We start from the raw sequence: 18,050 nt of genomic DNA, 5'->3' as shown, positions 1-18,050 counted from the left end.
TATTGATCTGCATTAAAAAGTATGTATTTCAGAGTATGAAAGTACATTAACTCTATTTGTGTGCTTTCTTTATTATAATCCTGACTGAAAACAAAGAAAAATTCATTATCTTCTCTGAATAGTGAATGAAAGAAAGTTGCCAGAAAAAAAAAAAAAACCCAAAACCAAAAGTTCTTATCAAGGGATTTTTGTTGTCTTTGAGGCTAGGGGTTTTTATTTGCTTGTGTGTTTTGCACTGTATTAATTTCAACAAAAGACAAACCAAACAAAAATGCAGAAGATATCAGGGAACTATGTGGTTTTGTTTTTTTCCCCCCTAAGTGATATACTATTGCCTAATATAAAAAAATGGAATCCTAGATTGCAAATTCAACTGCACTTTTTGTTTACGCCTCATGAAATCAGAATCAATGACATACATTAGGGAAAGATTAAAGCTTTTATGTGTCAGTCTGGAAGAGTGATGTCAAGATGATATTACTGCATAATTTATGAGAAAATGTGCAAGAAAGGTTTTTGTGTGTATGCATAAACAAGTAGTTAGCTCAGTCCATCAAAACCATTGTATTCCCATTCATCAGCTCTACTCAGTAGCATGACTCTACTAGTCATGATTTTAAATACCTATATCCTTCATTGATGTACTGGCAGGAGCATTCTATATAAATGCAGTTAATGTAGAAAGACTGTATTTTCTGCACTTGCACAAGAAAGTATCTGGGAGACGAGACAAACTATTTGACTTAATAAACAAAACTTGTCCATTGAACAATGTAAGCTACTTTAAGTGCAAAATCTCAGAATCAACAGCCCTATTCAAAAAATTGGAACAAAATATTAAAAAAAAAAAAAAAAAAAGAGTAGCTTAGATAAACAAGTAGTGGATATATATTTGTTTTTTTGGTTTGCTTTATAAAAGATATATTGTAGGAAAACCCTCAAAGCTTGATGTCATCCTTTTTTCTCTTTGGCTGTTGGCCTTGCCAACAGAAGATTAATTAGGGAATCTGATTTAATACTTCCGGTTGTCCATGAACATGATTCCTTATGTAGTGGGTACAGCAGTAATGAGGTTTCTATTTAGCTACTGGCTATTTTACACATTATATTTGATTCCTTCTCATTTATATTTCCCCTGTATCAAAAATATATGTGGTATTATAGCCTGTGTTTTACTTTCTACTTCCTACATAGCCATCCTTCCCTTCATAAGGGAAATACCAATGTGGGAGTTTTGTAAAACCAGTTAAGAAAAATAGGAGCAACAACAAAAAACAGAGATCTTTAAGCAGACCAGTCTGTTATTCTGTTATTTAAAATGGTCTTTAGTATACATTCAGAGAAGTCACAGAGTACTGGCCAGGTCTGAGTCTTTTGAGTCCTCTTTATTTTGTTTTGTTGTTGCGACTGTTTCTTACCCTCTACCTTCCACCTCCCATTCTCAATACTCTACATTTCTGTTGTTGGTGATACGAGGGTTACATCCTTAATATCATACTGTAGCTTCTTATGAATTCCATGATCTGAAGTTCCATGATGTACAAGTAGTATCAGGCACAATGTCAAGCAGAGAAATATGCAGAAATTGTAGTATCCGACAAATAGATCAGATCTTAAAATGCTTCAGAATGATAAGACACATAATCTGTTCCATCCGTTATCCAGTCTTAGTAGATTAGTAGATAAATATTTAACTTCTAGGTGACTTTTCCAAAACACATGATCTGTAAAAAACAGCCATATTTCCAACCCCTCCATACTGCTATAAATGCAGTTGTGAGTGAGGGACATCTTTTAAGCTATTGAAAGTTACATTCATTTCTGAACAGTGCATCTTTTATCTGTATTTGTATGGGCAAAGTATTATAGTACACAGGATAGGATTTGGCCATTTTTAGAGAAAAGTTGAAGGTTTGTGTGGGCCTCACAGCATAGGGTCTAAAGACAGGCCAGGGTTTGTCTTGATCTGAGCTTCTTCTAGGTTGTTTAAACAGTTTTGTGAGCTACAGCTGAAACTGAGAATTCCTTCCATCATTTTAAGTCTGGCTAACTGGCAATCTAAGAAGCTGTTTTATTCCCTTTCTGTCAATGGAGGCTGGAAGACCCATTTTTGAAATTTTCAAACTTGAGTTGATAATCCCTCAGGAGAAAGCAGACAGTCATAACAAAATACATAGATACATATATGAATAGCCCCAAACTGATGACAAGACTGAGAGCAACAGCAGGACAATGGGAAAGAGTTTTAACTTGAAAGAGGGAAGATTTAGGTTGGATGTTAGGGGGAAGTTCTTTACCAGGAGAGTGGTAAGGTGCTGGAACGGGCTGCCCAGAGAGGTTGTAGATGCCCTGTCCCTGGAGGTGTTCAAGGCCAGGTTGGATGGGGCCCTGGGCAACCTGGTCTAGTAAATGGGGAGATTGGTGGCCCTGTCCTGCAGGGGGGTTGGAGATTCATGATCCTTGAGGTCCCTTCCAACCCAGGCCATTCTGTGATTCTGTGATTCTGTAAATGGACTCTCACAGCTAGCAATGAAATATGGAAGTGTGGATGATTTACCATGACCTCTCACCATCTCTAAGATTAAGGATGACTGGTGTCATCTACTTTAGGATCCAGAAGACACTTAATTTGTGAAAACAGTATCAGGTGAGAAGGAAGGTAGGAGGCACTATCAGTAAGCAAATAACAATTTAAAAGTTATTGCTATATAATATATTTGTTTTGTTGATGTTGTTCTTATTAGTCTTAACATTCTCTTTCATGCCTCTTAATTTTCCCTTATGTGTCTTCCTCATTCAAAGGACTTCAAATTTTTTACTATACTGGATTCAGATGTCAAAGAGTTGGCAGCAGGAAAGCCACAGAAATAACCTGTTTGAGAAGAGGCCAGGGACTAATCCATGTCAGTTGCAGCCAGTACCAACGGGCCCACTGCAGGACATAGTTGAGCATGTGAGCCAAGCTGGTGGCATTTCTCTGAAAATACAGTTAGGAATGGGGTAAAAATGCTGTCTGGGAGTCAGGGGTAGGGTTAATAAATAAATACGTGATAAACAGCCCTGCAGACACTGGAGGAGCATAGTTGAATTCTAGTTTTCAGAATGAGTTGCACTCACTGACATTCATCAGTGCTTGCTGAATATTTATGTAGACAAAACAGTGGATGTTAGCACAGGGAGGTGGTGAGTCTCAGCAGTGGTGACAGTGACAGTGGGTCACCTCAGCTGGTGCAGATTTTTACAAACGCAAGTGGTCAAACACTGGAACTCTTCCTAGAGATGTGATTGATGCCCCATGCCTGTCAGTGTTCAAGAGGTATTTGGATAATGTCCTCGTTAACATGCTTTCACTTTTGGTTATCCCTAAAGAGGTCAAACAGTTGGACTCGATGTAGATCTATTCTATTCTATTCTTGCTCTCTTGATTTAAAGTGAAGAAAAAATTGCAAAGAAGGTTTTTTTATATAAGAAGTTATAGGAGTTGTTCAATCAGATATAAAGGAAATTGAATCAATATGCACTAATATAAAAATTAGAAATCTAGGACTTCTATATTTCTTTCTTATAGAATACTTACTTTGCAGAATTTTGACTGCCTCATTTTCCTGAAAATAAAAATATCAAGAATTAGGTGAATTAAAAATGATTGTATCAAAAATTCTAACCCAAAGAATTCCTTATATTTCCAAGTATCTTTTAAAATCAAACATTCATTTGTTGCACATTCAAGTTCAGCTACTATCTTCTAAATCAGTTTAGGAATTATGAGCCTACTCAAACTCATTATAGAATCATAGAATGGTTTGGGTTGGAAGGAACCTCTAAGATCATCTAGTTTCAACACCCCTTCTGCAGTCAAGGACACCTAACTCTAGACTAAGTTGCTCAAAACCCCATCCAGCGTGGCCTTCATAGAATCATAGAATCACAAGATTGGAAAGGACCTTTAAGATCATCTAGTCCAACCATCCTCCCATTACCCTTGCTACCGCAAGCCACAAAACCGTATCTTGTAGCTCCTCATACAGACACCTCTTGAACACTGCCAGGGGCGATGACTCCATCACCTCCCTGGGCAAGCCATTCCAGTGACTGATCACTCTCTGAGAGAAAAAGTTTTTCCTTATGTCTAATCTAAACCTCCTCTGGTACAACTTGTGGCCATTTCCTCATTGTTGCCTGGGAGAAGAGGCCAAACCCCTCCTCATCAAAACCTTCCTTCAGAAAGTTGTAGAGTGCAGGAAGGTCTCCTCTGAGCCTCATCTTCTCCAGACTAAACAAGCCCAGCTCTCTCATCTGCTACTCATAAGATTTGTGCTCCAGACCCCTCACCAGTTTCGTTGCCCTTCTCTGGACGTGTTCCAGGGACTCAATGTCTTTCTTGTAGTGAAGGGGCCCAAAACTGAACACAGTACTTGAGGTGCGTCCTCACCAGTGCTGAGTACAGGGGGATGATTACCTCCCTGCTCCTGCTGGCCACACTATTTCTAATGCAGGCCAGGATGGCATTGGCCCACTTGGCCAACTGAGCTCACTGTTGGTTCATGTTCATGCTTCCTTGAATGCTTCCAGGGAGGCAACATTCACAACCTCACTGGTCAACCTGTTCCAGTGTCTCACCATCCCCACAGTGAAGAATTTCTTCCTAGTATCTAGTCTAAACCCACTCTCCTTCAGTTTAAAACTATTTCCCCTTGTCCTGCCATAACATGATATACGTCACTAATGCACTTATGTGTGTATATGGTACTCATAAATATCACCTTTGCAATCTTCATTAATTTGCCTGTGGTTTAAATAGTAAAAGCTGAAGCCAAATTAATGATTATTTTGGGATGACCAAGTGTTAAAAGATGAATATTTTAAAATCTATTTCTTAATAGTTAATGAAAAGAGTTTTTAAAAGAAAATTGATTTGTAGCCATAGCCAAAGGAAATTGCTTGTGTCCAGGTGAGAATACAAATGAAAATTAAATATTCGAAACACGTGTAAGCAATCAATCAGAAGTGCTTTCCTGGAAATTTAAGAAAAAATGATCTAAAAAATAGGTAAGAACATGAGATTGGCTTTTGTTTTTAATAGTCTTCTAGTTTTTCATCACCCAAACTATTTCCCAGAACAGTCTTCAGAAATAGAATTTTGCCCTTTAAGAAAACCTTGAGATAAATCTTAGAAAATTTCTTTAATTTAATTCCAATAAGAGAGAGACTTCTGCTTAAAGAGAGACATCTCCGCGCACATTCATAATGGAGAGCATTATGACTTTGAAACTATTTTGATTAACTTTTGAATAATAAAGTCTATTTGTTTTAAATTTCAGGTTTAAAAATACTTTCAAAGTTTACTGTCATTTTCTCACTGTGCTTTGCTAAGATATTATGGCTTATGACTGTCTTTTATGGACTGAAAAGCACAATAAAACACAAAAAGTAGAGCCTATTTGAACAATGGCCTTCATCTTTTCTTTTAAAATACTCTTAAAAATAAATATAACAAATAATAAACATCTGTTTCTTCAGATTCTTCTAGAGAACTCCAGGTGCACAGTCTGCAATACCTGGCTGGATGATTGTGAACAGAATCAGTTACCAGACCTCTCGCTAGAAATTCAAGCAACTGGAACAGTGTGTACATTTATGCAAAGGAGTCTATAATAGAAAGAGATTAATCTCACTAAAAAGACAATGCTAACTTTCAGCTCTTAATTATAACAGCTCTGCATTTCATTTCAGGCCTCTTACCTGACAGTAAGTGAGGCATTATTGGGACGCTGATGGAAAGAGAATGACATACCCTTTCTTAAATTTTGAATTTGGCTCTTAGGAATGCATACTACCAAACTTTAAATGGTACATTGAATGGTGCCATCTATCTGACAGTGCTACATTGTAGAAATTACATCGTGTTCTACATTATCTAACTCTTGCACAAATTTCAAGTAAACAAAAAAGAAGCGATTTCCACAAGATTCATTGCACATTTCATATAATGTTCTTCACCAGTTTTAAGACAGTGGTCAGTCAGAAGAAAGTTCAAGGTTCACTGTTGAAAGAGGGTAGGTATGATATTAAAATAAAAAGAAAGAAAGCTAAATGAAATGAAATTAGATGAATATAGAGTGAGTCACAACTACTGGTGCAGATTTTTACGAGTGAGTCATGCATAGCTAATGGTGGTGACTATGTTGAAAAATAGAGTTTTGTAGCTAAGAATTTGCCCTATCAAATAGAGTTATTGTGCTCTATGCATCTGTTGTATCTCCATGGAAATTAATAATAGGCATAACTTTTGGCATAACCTACATACATGAATTACAGTGGGGCGGTTTGTCACTTTACATCTGTGATACATTATGTATTTCTCTTCAAGTCAATGTAGTTATAAAGATGTTAAACGAATATATTACAGAATTAATGTCATAGAAGAGCAGTTTAAGAGAATTAGAATTGTGATTCTTTCACTATTGCATATAGAAGAGGAAAATTTTATTTTCTAAAAAGAAAGGTGCTGTTTAACTTGATGAAATTACGTAGGTTAAATCTGAAATAAAAATGAGAATTTTTTGCTGCCATTAAGCAGCAAAAATCTTTCCTAAGAAACATACAGGAAATTTCAGGAAAAAAAAAAATAATAATAAATATGTACGTATAGCAGTGGGAATAAAATGAAACTTAATAACACTGAATTCGGTAACCTCAAAAATGTTCAAATTAGTAATTTTGAAAACCTTTTGAAGGTTTAAGTTCAATGCAGAAGGCCTTCAGCTTCTGCTTTAAAAATTAAAAGAAAATTATTTGTAGAAAATACATTCTGACCAGGTAGATTAAATATGAAAATTTGTATTTTTTAGGCACAATATTTCCTTTATTTTTGTAAATTATTTGTTAACATAAACTTAATTTAAAAAAACTTTTAATGAGTTTACAAAGTGTTTAAGGTGAAAAATTACCAATACTGTTCATCTCAGATTATATAATGTTGCAATAGTATCTGAAAGATTGGAGTATGACATTGGAAGTGGAATTTTGCATTAAATTTGTGGCAGATGTAGTTTGTTGTCATACTTCTTCTGACATTGTTCTTGTTCACCTGAAAAAGTGCAGTAGATACAGATATGCTATAGTACTGTCAAGAATATACATATGAATTACTGAGATCAAGAAAATCTTACACTTCACACATGGAAAAAAAAATGCAAGGTTCATTAAATATGATGTCTGTAATAGATATACAATCTTTTGAAAGTTATTTAAAAATTATCCGTCACAGGAGATGGCCTTTCTCTTGAATCAAAAATGTCTCAGTTCAATCAGTTATTTTTGTTATTGAAACATATATGCTGATTATCAGAACATATATTACATGTATCTCCTGCTCTAACCTGTAAATAAAAAAAGATTCCATATTGAAACAGATACCATGTATCAACTAGCAAACCAAAGTAATTTCTTATCAAATTTAAAATGTCACTCATTGGAATAGGTGATTCACCTGTTTTGATGTAGACATATTGGCCATTCTGTATACATTGTCTCCAAAATTAGATGAATTATTTCTTGGGGAAAAAAAAATCATTATATTTCCATCCCAATATGCTGTTTGTCATTAACAAATTGTATCCTGGAAAAGGAATGTGGGCCTGAATTCTCTCTCTGACCATCTAAAGAGATATATCATACAGTACATAGAGAACAAAAGACATTTGTTGTGTTAAATGTAATTTTCTGTCCTACACTTACAGCTACAGTCTCATAAAGTCACATACTAGAGATAAATCAAGCCCAAATTCTATCATTTTCAAAGAACATGACTATATTTGTACTACTAATGCCGGTGTGCTAGATACCCTTTTGAATTACTGGTGGACATGAATCAAAGACCATTTTAATAAAAGTCTGACTTTCACATGACAGTTAACTGAAGATAATTACATTACAAGTTTGTTCTGACTGAAAATAAATTAATAACAGTAAAGTTTCATCCTTTGGCATCAAAATGAACTCAAAAATACCACCTAAATGCTGAACATTTTATTCCGTATTCCAAACTCATTGACTCCATAACATGGTTGTTTTGTTTGACTGTTTGTTGATTTGTAAGTTTTAATATTTTTATACTAGACCAGATAAACATAGTCCTAAATATTTGTCTTTTAAAATTTTGTGATAAACATTCCTAGCTGTGTACCACGAAGTAGTTGATGAACAGCTGCTGGATTACTTACATTTAATGTTTCTCCATTTATAGACAATTGATTGATTGATTCCTCTTGTAATTCTTAAGCATTTGGTCAATTCCCAAACATTTCTGTTTAGTAAGGTATGTAAAAAGAATTAATAAACACATTTTTAAACTTATTAAAGGCATTTTGAATTTCATAGCTTTTTACAGTAGCTTTTCTTTGTAGGAAGCTGAAATTGAAGAGCAGTACTGCGGTGGACTGACTCTGTCCAGGAGCTAAGCACACTCACCTAGATACTGTCTCATTCCTCTGTCTCAGGAGAAAAAGGGAGACAACAGAAAGAACAGGACAAGAAAGTTTGTGGTTCAAGATAAAGACAAGGACATCACTTAAGTTATTGCCATGGGTAAAATAGACTTGGAGAAAAATGACTTCATCTATTGCCCACTGACATAATCATAGAATCATAGCATATTTTGGGTTGGAAGGGACCTTTAAAATCACTTATTTCTACCCCCCTTGCTATGGCAGGGACACTTCCCACTAGATACATGTATACGTTCAGACATATTAAATCTATTGTTTAATAGAAAATGTAAAATGTAAAATATAAGCTTTATAGTAAATGGAGTTACTTAAGACTGGCATCCAGTCATTAGTAGGGTTCTCCAGAGGATTATCTTAGGGGCCAGTTCTCTTCAATAATTTTTATAAAAGTGTTCTGAATGTACGACTAAAATGCACACCAAGTTTGCAGATAATACTAAAGTGGGAGGAGCTGCTGACACCTTAAAAAGTAGAGAAGCCTTGCAGAGAGATCTTGACAAATTAGGCAGGACAATCACAAACCACATGAAGTTTAGCAAATGCAAGTGACAGATTATGCATCTGAGGCAACCCTGGACATATATACAGAATGGGGTACAAAAGACTGGAGAGCAGCCCTGTGGAAAAAGATTTGTGGGTTTTGATTCACAGCAAGTTGGATATGAGTCAACAGTGTGCCCTGGTAGTCACAATAGCCAACCATATCCTGGGATTTATCCCGCATAGCCTTGCTGGTCTTACCCCTGATGCAGCCTCACCTGGAGTACTGAGTACAATTTGGAAATCATGGTAAGAAGTATATAAAACTATTGAAGAGCACCCAAAGAAGTGCTACAGAAGTAATGAAGTGTCTACAAGAGAAGACCACAGGAGCAGCTGAGGTAACTTCCTTTGTTAAGCCAAGAGAAGAGACTGAGAGGAGACCTCATGACAGCCTACATCTTCCTCACAAGAGATAGTCACTGACCTCTTCTGCATGGTGACCAGCAATAAGACCTGAGGAAATGGCCTCAAGCTTTCAGACATATGGTTCAATTTTTACATTAGTCCTAAGTGGAGGCAGGACTATCTCTGTGGATCACTACCATCAAAGGATAGTCTGATTCTCTAAATGCAATTTGTTTAATATTTTGTTTAAATTCGTATTTGTTTACATTTATAATAAATGACATAGTTCAGATAAATAATAGATGGGATCAAATTTCTCTGTAAAAACATCTATTTCCTTTTAAGATATCTCTTTCCACCATTAAAAAAAAAAAAGGAATTATTAAAAACAGTTTATATCTGTTAAAATTAATCAACTTATTTTGGTACTGCAAAGATATTTTTTTATTATATATATATATTTTTTATTATTTGAGAATAATTACAGATCATACAATCACAGAATCATAGAATGGCCTGGGTTGAAAAGAACCTCAGAGATCAGCTTGTTTCAACTCCCCTGCAGTGGCCAGGGTCGCCAACCACTAGACCAGGCTGCCCAGAGCCACATCCAGCCTGGCCTTGAATGCCTCCAGCAACAGGGCATCCACAACCTCCTTGGGCAACCTGTTCCAGTGCGTCACCAAACTCTGTGTGAAAAACTTCCTCCTCATATCTAACCTAAACCTCCCCTGTCTCAGTTTAAAACCATTCCCCCTTGTCCTATCACTATCCACCCTCATAAACAGCCATTCCCCTTCCTCTTTATATGCTCCCTCCAAGTACTTGAAGGCCACAATGAGGTCTCCCCAGAGCCTTCTCTTCTCCAAGGTGAACAATCTCAGTTCCCTCAACCTTTCCTCATAGGAGAGGTGCTCCAGCCTTCTGATCATCTTTGTGGCTCTCCTCTGGACCCGCTCCAAGAGCTCCATGTCTTTCCTGTACTGAGGTGTAGGCCTGGACGCAGTACTCCAGATGAGGCTTCACAAGAGCCAAGTAGAGGGGGACAATCACCTCCCTCTTCCTGCTGGCCACCCCTTTTTTTATGCAGCCCAGAACACAGTTGGCCTTCCGGGATGCATGTGTACACTGCTGGCTCATGTCCAGCTTCTCATCCACCAGGACCCCCAAGTCCTTCCCCTCAGGTGTGTGCTCAAGAAGATCTTCCTCCAGTATGTATAAGTACCCGGGATTGCCCCAACCCAAGTGCAGCACCCTGCACTTGGTCTTATTGAACCTCATTAGGTTTTCATGGGACCACTTCTCCAGCCTGTCCAGGTCCCTCTGGATGGCTTCCCTACCTTCCAGTGTATCGACTGCACCTCTCAGCTTGGTGTCATCTGCAAACTTGCTGAGGGTGCACTTGATGCCATTGTCTGTGTCACTGATGAAGATGTTGAAGAGCACCAGGCCCAAGACCGACCCCTGAGGGACACCGCATGTGACTGGCCTCCACCCTGACACGGAACCATTGAACACAACCCTTTGGCTGTGTCCAGCCAGCCAATTCCTAATCCACTGAACAATCCATCCTTCAAATCCACACCTCTCCAATTTAGAGGGAAGGATGTGGTGAAAGACCATGTCAAATGCCTTGCAGAAGTCCAGGTAGATGACAGCCACAGCCCTTCCCCCATCCACCAAAGCTGTCACTCCATCATAGAAGGCCACCAGATTGGTCAGGCACGATCTGCCCTTGGTGAAGCCATGCTGGCTGTCTCAAATCACCACTTTACCCCGTATGGGCCTTAACATAGTTTCTAGGAGGATCTGCTCCATGATCTTTCCAGGCACAGAGGTGAGGCTCACTGGCCTGTAGTTCCCTGGGTCTTCCTTTCTCCCTTTCTTAAAAATGGGAGCAATGTTTCCCTTTTTCCAGTCACTGGGGACTTCACCAGACAGCCATGATTTTTCAAATATGGTGGAGAGCGGTTCGGCAACTACATCAGCCATCTCTCTCAGAGCTCTAGGATGGATATCATCCGGCCCCATGGATTTATACACGTTCAATTTCACAAGGAGGACTCAGACTTGTTCCACTGTTACAGTGGGACAGACACCACTCCCCACACCCTCACCTACAGGCTCATGGTCCTGGCAGACACGGGAAGCCTGACCACCTGTGAAGACTGAGGCCAAACATTCATTGAGTACCTCAGCTTTATCTGTGTCTGAGGAAGCCAACTCCCCATTACCTTTCACCAGAGGGGGAACACTCTCCTTGGTCTGTCTCCTCCTGCCTATGTACCTGTAGAACCCCTCCTTGTTATCTTTCACATTCCTCACCGAGTTCAGCTCCATCTGTGCCTTGGCTTTCCTAATCCTATCTCTACACACTTGGACAGCAGCCCTGCATTCCCTTCAGCATACACAACCCTGCTTCCACTTTCTGTACATTTCCTTCTTTTCCCTCAGTTTAAGCTGCAGGTCCTTGCACAGCCATGACAGCCACCTGCCTTTCCTGCTTGACTTCTGCTGGGGGATGGAGAGCTGTTGCACTCTCAGAAGGGTGTCCTGTAAAAGCTGCCAACTTTGTTCCATGCCCATGCCATTAAGGACAGTTTCCTAGGGGATCCCACTCAGAAATTCCTTGAGCAGCTGGAATTTTGCTCTCCTAAGGTACAGGGTCCTAGCTCTGCATTTTGCCATGACTGCATTCTTCAAGATCAGAATCTCCACCAAGGCATGTAAAATGCTGTTGGGATTTCTTGCACTTTTGTAAATGCTAATCCTTTTTTATACTTCTACAGTATATTTTCATTATTTTCATTTCACTTATTCATAAATAATACAATAAACAAAAATATATCATATGCATAAAATATAGCATATAAACATGGCAGAAAAATGGGCCAAGGATCTAAGCATTCATAGACTACATTTTATAATTTATATGGCTTTATAGATACATAAGGCTCTACAATGCTCTTATTTTTACAGCATTTAAATCCTGAGCTCCTTGTAACCTGCAGGACATATCCATGTCCATATATATCCATAATTATGGATTATGTCCATTATATCCATAATTTTTCCAATTAGTTCAGTTAATAGTTAAGGATTTCTGTTAAAACTTACACTTTTAAAAACCCAGGGTATTGTTTTTGGTTACTCCGATTCAGAGAGTTATAAATATACTCAAGTTCTTAAAAAAGAATGTGAACATTTACTTAAAAATCCATAAATACTCTTCATTATTTTATTTCCGTATTTTATTTTTCCATATTACTTTCAATGTTTATGCCATTTAAGAAATCACATTGTGAATATAGATTAGAGTATGAAGATGTGAACAATCCCGCTAGTATTTAGACGGTAAAATATAACCCAACAATAAATGAGTTTAAACTCTTAAAAAGAAGGTTCTGTTTTTGAGTTCAGCTGTAAATTTGCTATGATGTCTGAATAGGTGATGATACAGTCTTGCTACACCAGGTCATTTAAGAATATGGTCCATATTTAAAAGTTTTACAAAATCTCATTCATTAGTAATTTCCTTCCAGGTAGGAACATTTCGCAACACCACTACAGTCAGACTGCAAGTATGTCACACATACTTTGTAGGTATGTCACTCATGCTTTCCAAATATGTCACTCACACTTTGTAGTAAACTGAATAGGTGAAGTAAAAGATCTTTTACTAAAAAGCACACTAACACCTCTGTTCCCATTTCAACTCTAAACACAAAGGTGAGTCTGTTCTCAGCTTTACCTTTAGATTAGAAGGAGTGAGCAGCTTTCTCTTATTTATTCTCTGGGACTTCTTTTAACAAACTGAAATGCTCTCCCATGAAAGAGGGGACAATAAACTGCAATACCCTCAGAGAGTAAAAGTGATTTTAGATCATGCTGTGTGTGCAAGTATACTTGAATATAACGTTTCCACTTTTTTTCTTTACTAATTTCGTGTATGGGTTAGATAAGCAATACTGGGGGTTGGGGGCAGGGAGAGGGTGAGGAGGTGAGGAGACACAGGTAAGGGGAGCAATAGAATGTGATAACATTCTATTGATTCTGAATTGAGGCTGTAGACTTCAGAAGGAAAATGCATGTGATATAAAATACTCATACTGTGATGACACTAGAATTATCTATAATAATTTAGGTTAGAATGCTATCTTCCTGAGGCAATTGGCTGTTTTTACCAGCTCTTGTCAAAAATCAGAATCCATTTGTACATTTTTTATTAGTGACATGTATTAAGGTTTCATTTTATTCTTTGTACTTCAATTGCATTTTGCCTAAGGCAGTCATTTAAAATAGAGTTCATTAAAGTGTGTTATTCCATTTGCGTTTTTGTGTAGAGAGCAAAGAGGGAAAAAATCCTATGCTGAGAAGTGAAAGACTTTGAGATGTAATTTATTTTGACAATTATACTGTTATAGAAGCAAGGTAAGAAAAAATATCTTAACAGGAGATACAAATTTTTAGTTTATTTTTCCATTCACTTTTCAACAAAGCAGAAAAATCTGTAAATGTTTTGTTCTCACATAAAGTGAAACAATTAATATGACAAGTGGGCTATAAAACATACAATAAAATCACTTCAACGGGATAACCTTTCAATTCACATTACTTTTAAATATTCAGTTAAAATTTTCAAACATCAAAAAATTAAGAGGGATAAAGTTACTTATTGTTTTAAGAAACGAACAGTTTATTAAATGTGGTCAAAAATTGATGTTCTGTGCAACTAGAATATCTGAAGGAAGTAAATATTTAAGGAAAATGTGAAAGATCTCTGAAGTGCAGAAAACTGATGACTGTGAAGCAAGCCAGCTTTAATATTTAAACTGTAAAATCTCCTCCAGCTCGTAGAGTTTTATTCTTAATGATATGAACAACCATTGTGAAGTTACACTTCATTCACCACACTGAAACACAAAATTAAGTGCCAGTATTCAGAGCTTCAGTGCAAAATTTCTTTTGAGAATTCAGGAGTGTGAATATATATACTGTGAAATCTATTTCAAGATTAACTACTTAGGGGTCTCATATGGAGATTTGAATTCAATTTTGTTGATGTTATTTTACCTGTTGCTTTGTTTTATACCTCTGAACTAGTAGACTGGCAGATAATTTGTCAGACTGTACTAGCATTATATTGGAGCAAAATACAAAGACTAAAATTCTAACTATCATAATTTCAAGTGAGAGAAATTACGAAGGCCCCAGGAGAAGAAGCAACTCTACATTACCTATCAGTACTAATTTGAAGTGTTTGAGTTCAAGAACTGTTCTGAAACTGTGAACATAATATACATAGAGGAGCAATTTGACACAGAAAAGGTACAGTAAAAGCTGAAGATCACATCCAAATGATTAGTAGCCTTCAACATGACTTAAAAATAGAGATCAAGGGCACTAGTCTTGCTTATTCAGAAGGAGTTGAAGTTAGTTGGTAAACTGTTAGCAGACTATAGCAATGTGAAAATGCTCTACTCAGCATTGGTAAGGTCACACCTGGAATGCTGCATGCAGTTCTGCTCTGCCCAGTACAAGAGAGACCTGAATATACTAGAAAGAGCACAGAATAGGGCCAACAGGGTGTTCAAACAACTAGAGAACCCTTTGCATGTGGAGATGCTGAGAGAGCTGAAACTGTTCAGCCTGGTGAAGAGGAGGATTGGGAGTATCTTATCAGTATGTATAAATGCCCAAAGAGAAGGTGCAAAGAAGACAGTCAGTGTCTTTTCAGTGGTTTCATGCCAGGATAATGGCAATCGACACAAACAGGATGTTCCATCTAAACATCAGAAAAAACATCTTTACTGTGCGGATGTGTGCATCCATTTACTGTGATGGAACATGGGGTATAGGTTCCAGAGAGGAAAACTGCAGTTGAAAGGATCAGGCAAAAACTTAGGAAAATATATATTTTTACAAAAATATTAGTTCAATTTATTTACAAAGGACATTGTGAAATTTTCATCCTATGAATTTATTTTAAGACTAGCTGAAATCACAGAGACCAGAACTCATGCTGGCAACAATCACTTTTCAGGCTGGACCATGGACTAATTGAATTACAGAAATTTGCTATGGTTCTGTGAAGTGAAGAAAAATCCAACAGACCACCACCAACAAAACAAAACAAAAAGCAAACAAACAAACAAACAAAAAAGCGCTTGAGCATCTTAACAACCAAAGAAAACCAAAAGTAAAAGCAGCAACAAAGCATGGAAGGGCAGGCTAGATGTAACTCAAAAGAAATAAGTTCTCCCTTCCAGCACCTGCTCTCTTATACCAGTAACCCCAGCTACTTGCCCAAATGAAATTTCAGGAACAACTTCTAAAAGTCACTGACAATGAAAAGATTGCAGGTCTGTAATATCATTTTTGACATTACCAGTAAAAACTTTCTGTCCTTGCACTGAGACAGAGCAGGTTCTCAGGGCTGCTCTAGGCTTGCCTTGGTCTGAGATAGTTTCACCTTTTTTAGCAGCTGGCTGCTGGCCAAGTGACCAGTAGAGCCATCATATTCAACATTCAGCATATAAGCATGTAAGTTCCTTGCGCTACTTCTGTCACTGTGCAAAGTGTTGACAAAGAAAAGCAAGTTATACCTGCCTTATAGAAAAAGATATACCTGTTTATAGAAAGAAGTTTATACCTGTTTATAGAAAAGGCGGAGATTGACAGGAATACTGAGCAAATTAACTGAATACCTTATTCACAAAACCAAAGAATGATTAAAGACACCTAAATCTTATCACAAATTTAATTAGGAACTTGCTTTTGTCTTCCAATGAAAGGTGCTTCTCTAAGAAAATATTTCACATTTAGCAGCTACCAAGAATATGGAGAAATAATCTGTATTAATTTCTGTAGGAAAAGAATAAAAACTTCATCAAGTGTACTCAAATACATATGGTGGTAAATGCTTAGTGGCAAGAATATGCTCATAAAGTAGCTATTAATATCCACCTCTAGTAATAGTTATTGAGAAGAACTGACGCCTAAGAAACTGTCAATGAAGAAGAGAATTTTGAACACTTATATCTGTAAAATCATTCTCTGTAAAAGCTCTGCTAATGACTTGTCTGGTTGGTTCAGAGAAGCTGAATTACACACTCACACTCACACACAAGGCTTCCCATTAACATCTAATTAAACACGTGTCACCTTGAAATTGCAACCCATTTTTGCTGAATACTTACAAAAAATTTTAACACGATGTCATAACTAAAATACTACATAAATAGGGGGTACTTTTCAGTAGGTTTAGAGAGAGTAAAAGTGGGAAAATAAAAAAAGAAACCTTTATTGAGAAGCTTTAACTGTGAGACCTTAATAAGATAAAATAATTTTTACTAAGATTTAATTAACATGCAACAAAGACATAAAAAAGTAAACATACACTTTTAATTCTGTCCTTACTTACAAAGAAGAGTACTGAAGCACTATGTTTACATCTCATTGCCAGAAGATGATAACTTTGATTTTGACAGGAAAGAGAGCAGAGTTTAGTGAATTATCCAGCAGTGATTAGCTGAAATATGAATTCTAGAAGGGATCTTGTTTGATCCTATTAAAAAGAGAAAAAAACAGCATGAGCTGAAAAGGAAAAAGCCTCCAAAGTCTGAATAGCTGTAAGCTAGATACGAAGTTATATGAATATTGCTCTTCAAAGGAATCTTTAATATTAATGAATTCAATATAATTAAGTAGAAACTGAATACTGAAGACAAAGTCTGAATTCACCACTGATCTTAAAAATCTTTGTGTTATTTTCCTACAAGACACAGTAGTATAAGCCATTTAATTAGAAGCAAAGGACAGAAACTTAATTAGGCTTAATGAGAAAATCTTTTTGTCATCATCACCACCTCTGTTTCAGATTTCAGATAGAGTTTTGTACCACAAAAAATTAGAGGTTGACAAATTTAAATACATAGACAATGCTTACTTAATGGAGGACTCTATGGGTAATATCTCTCAAGCAGCACAGATTTTATCAAAATTTACAACAAGGCATGTACTTGGACTTTAGGAGGATTTTTTTTTTTTTTTAAGGTATGAGAATCATTCATACCTTAAGAGGTGTTGACTTCAAAACAACTTTCTGTAACTTTCTGTTAAATTTATTCAGAAATTTGCATTTTGACACTCTTTCTTCTTTCCACACATTTTGAGAAAAACAATGGCACAGTCAAAGTGGGAAGAAAAAAAAAAGGATATTTTTTTCCAAAAAATAAAAAAATAAAATGAAAGAAAGAAAAGCAAGCCATAGTATTTTCTCTTCTGGTCTTACTATACTAGTTTCTTATACACTATAATGAACAGAACTACAGAATTATACACATGATTGAAATCAAATATGCATTTTTGTAACAATAGGATCAATGTATACATTGTTTATGTAAACATGTGCATATGAAATATCTTCAGAAAGCTAATATTCTACAGAAATAAATTTCAATATTTGTTAGGAAACAAACCAAGAAGCTCTGGTCATAAGCTATTACATTAGTAACAAGAAAAGCTGAATGTAATACATGAAAAAAATTATTCCAAACACAAGACATACTAGCTCATGGTATTTTAGAGAAAATATTCCTGATTAAGTATTATAGTATCATTCTTTTCAATTGTGTGGAAGTAATAAAAAAA

The sequence above is a fragment of the Gallus gallus genome, chromosome 4 (genome assembly GCF_016699485.2).
Source record: "Gallus gallus isolate bGalGal1 chromosome 4, bGalGal1.mat.broiler.GRCg7b, whole genome shotgun sequence".
NCBI classification, from domain to species: domain Eukaryota; kingdom Metazoa; phylum Chordata; class Aves; order Galliformes; family Phasianidae; genus Gallus; species Gallus gallus.
The sequence above is the reverse complement of the archived record's forward strand: the minus strand, read 5'-3'. Positions refer to the sequence as shown.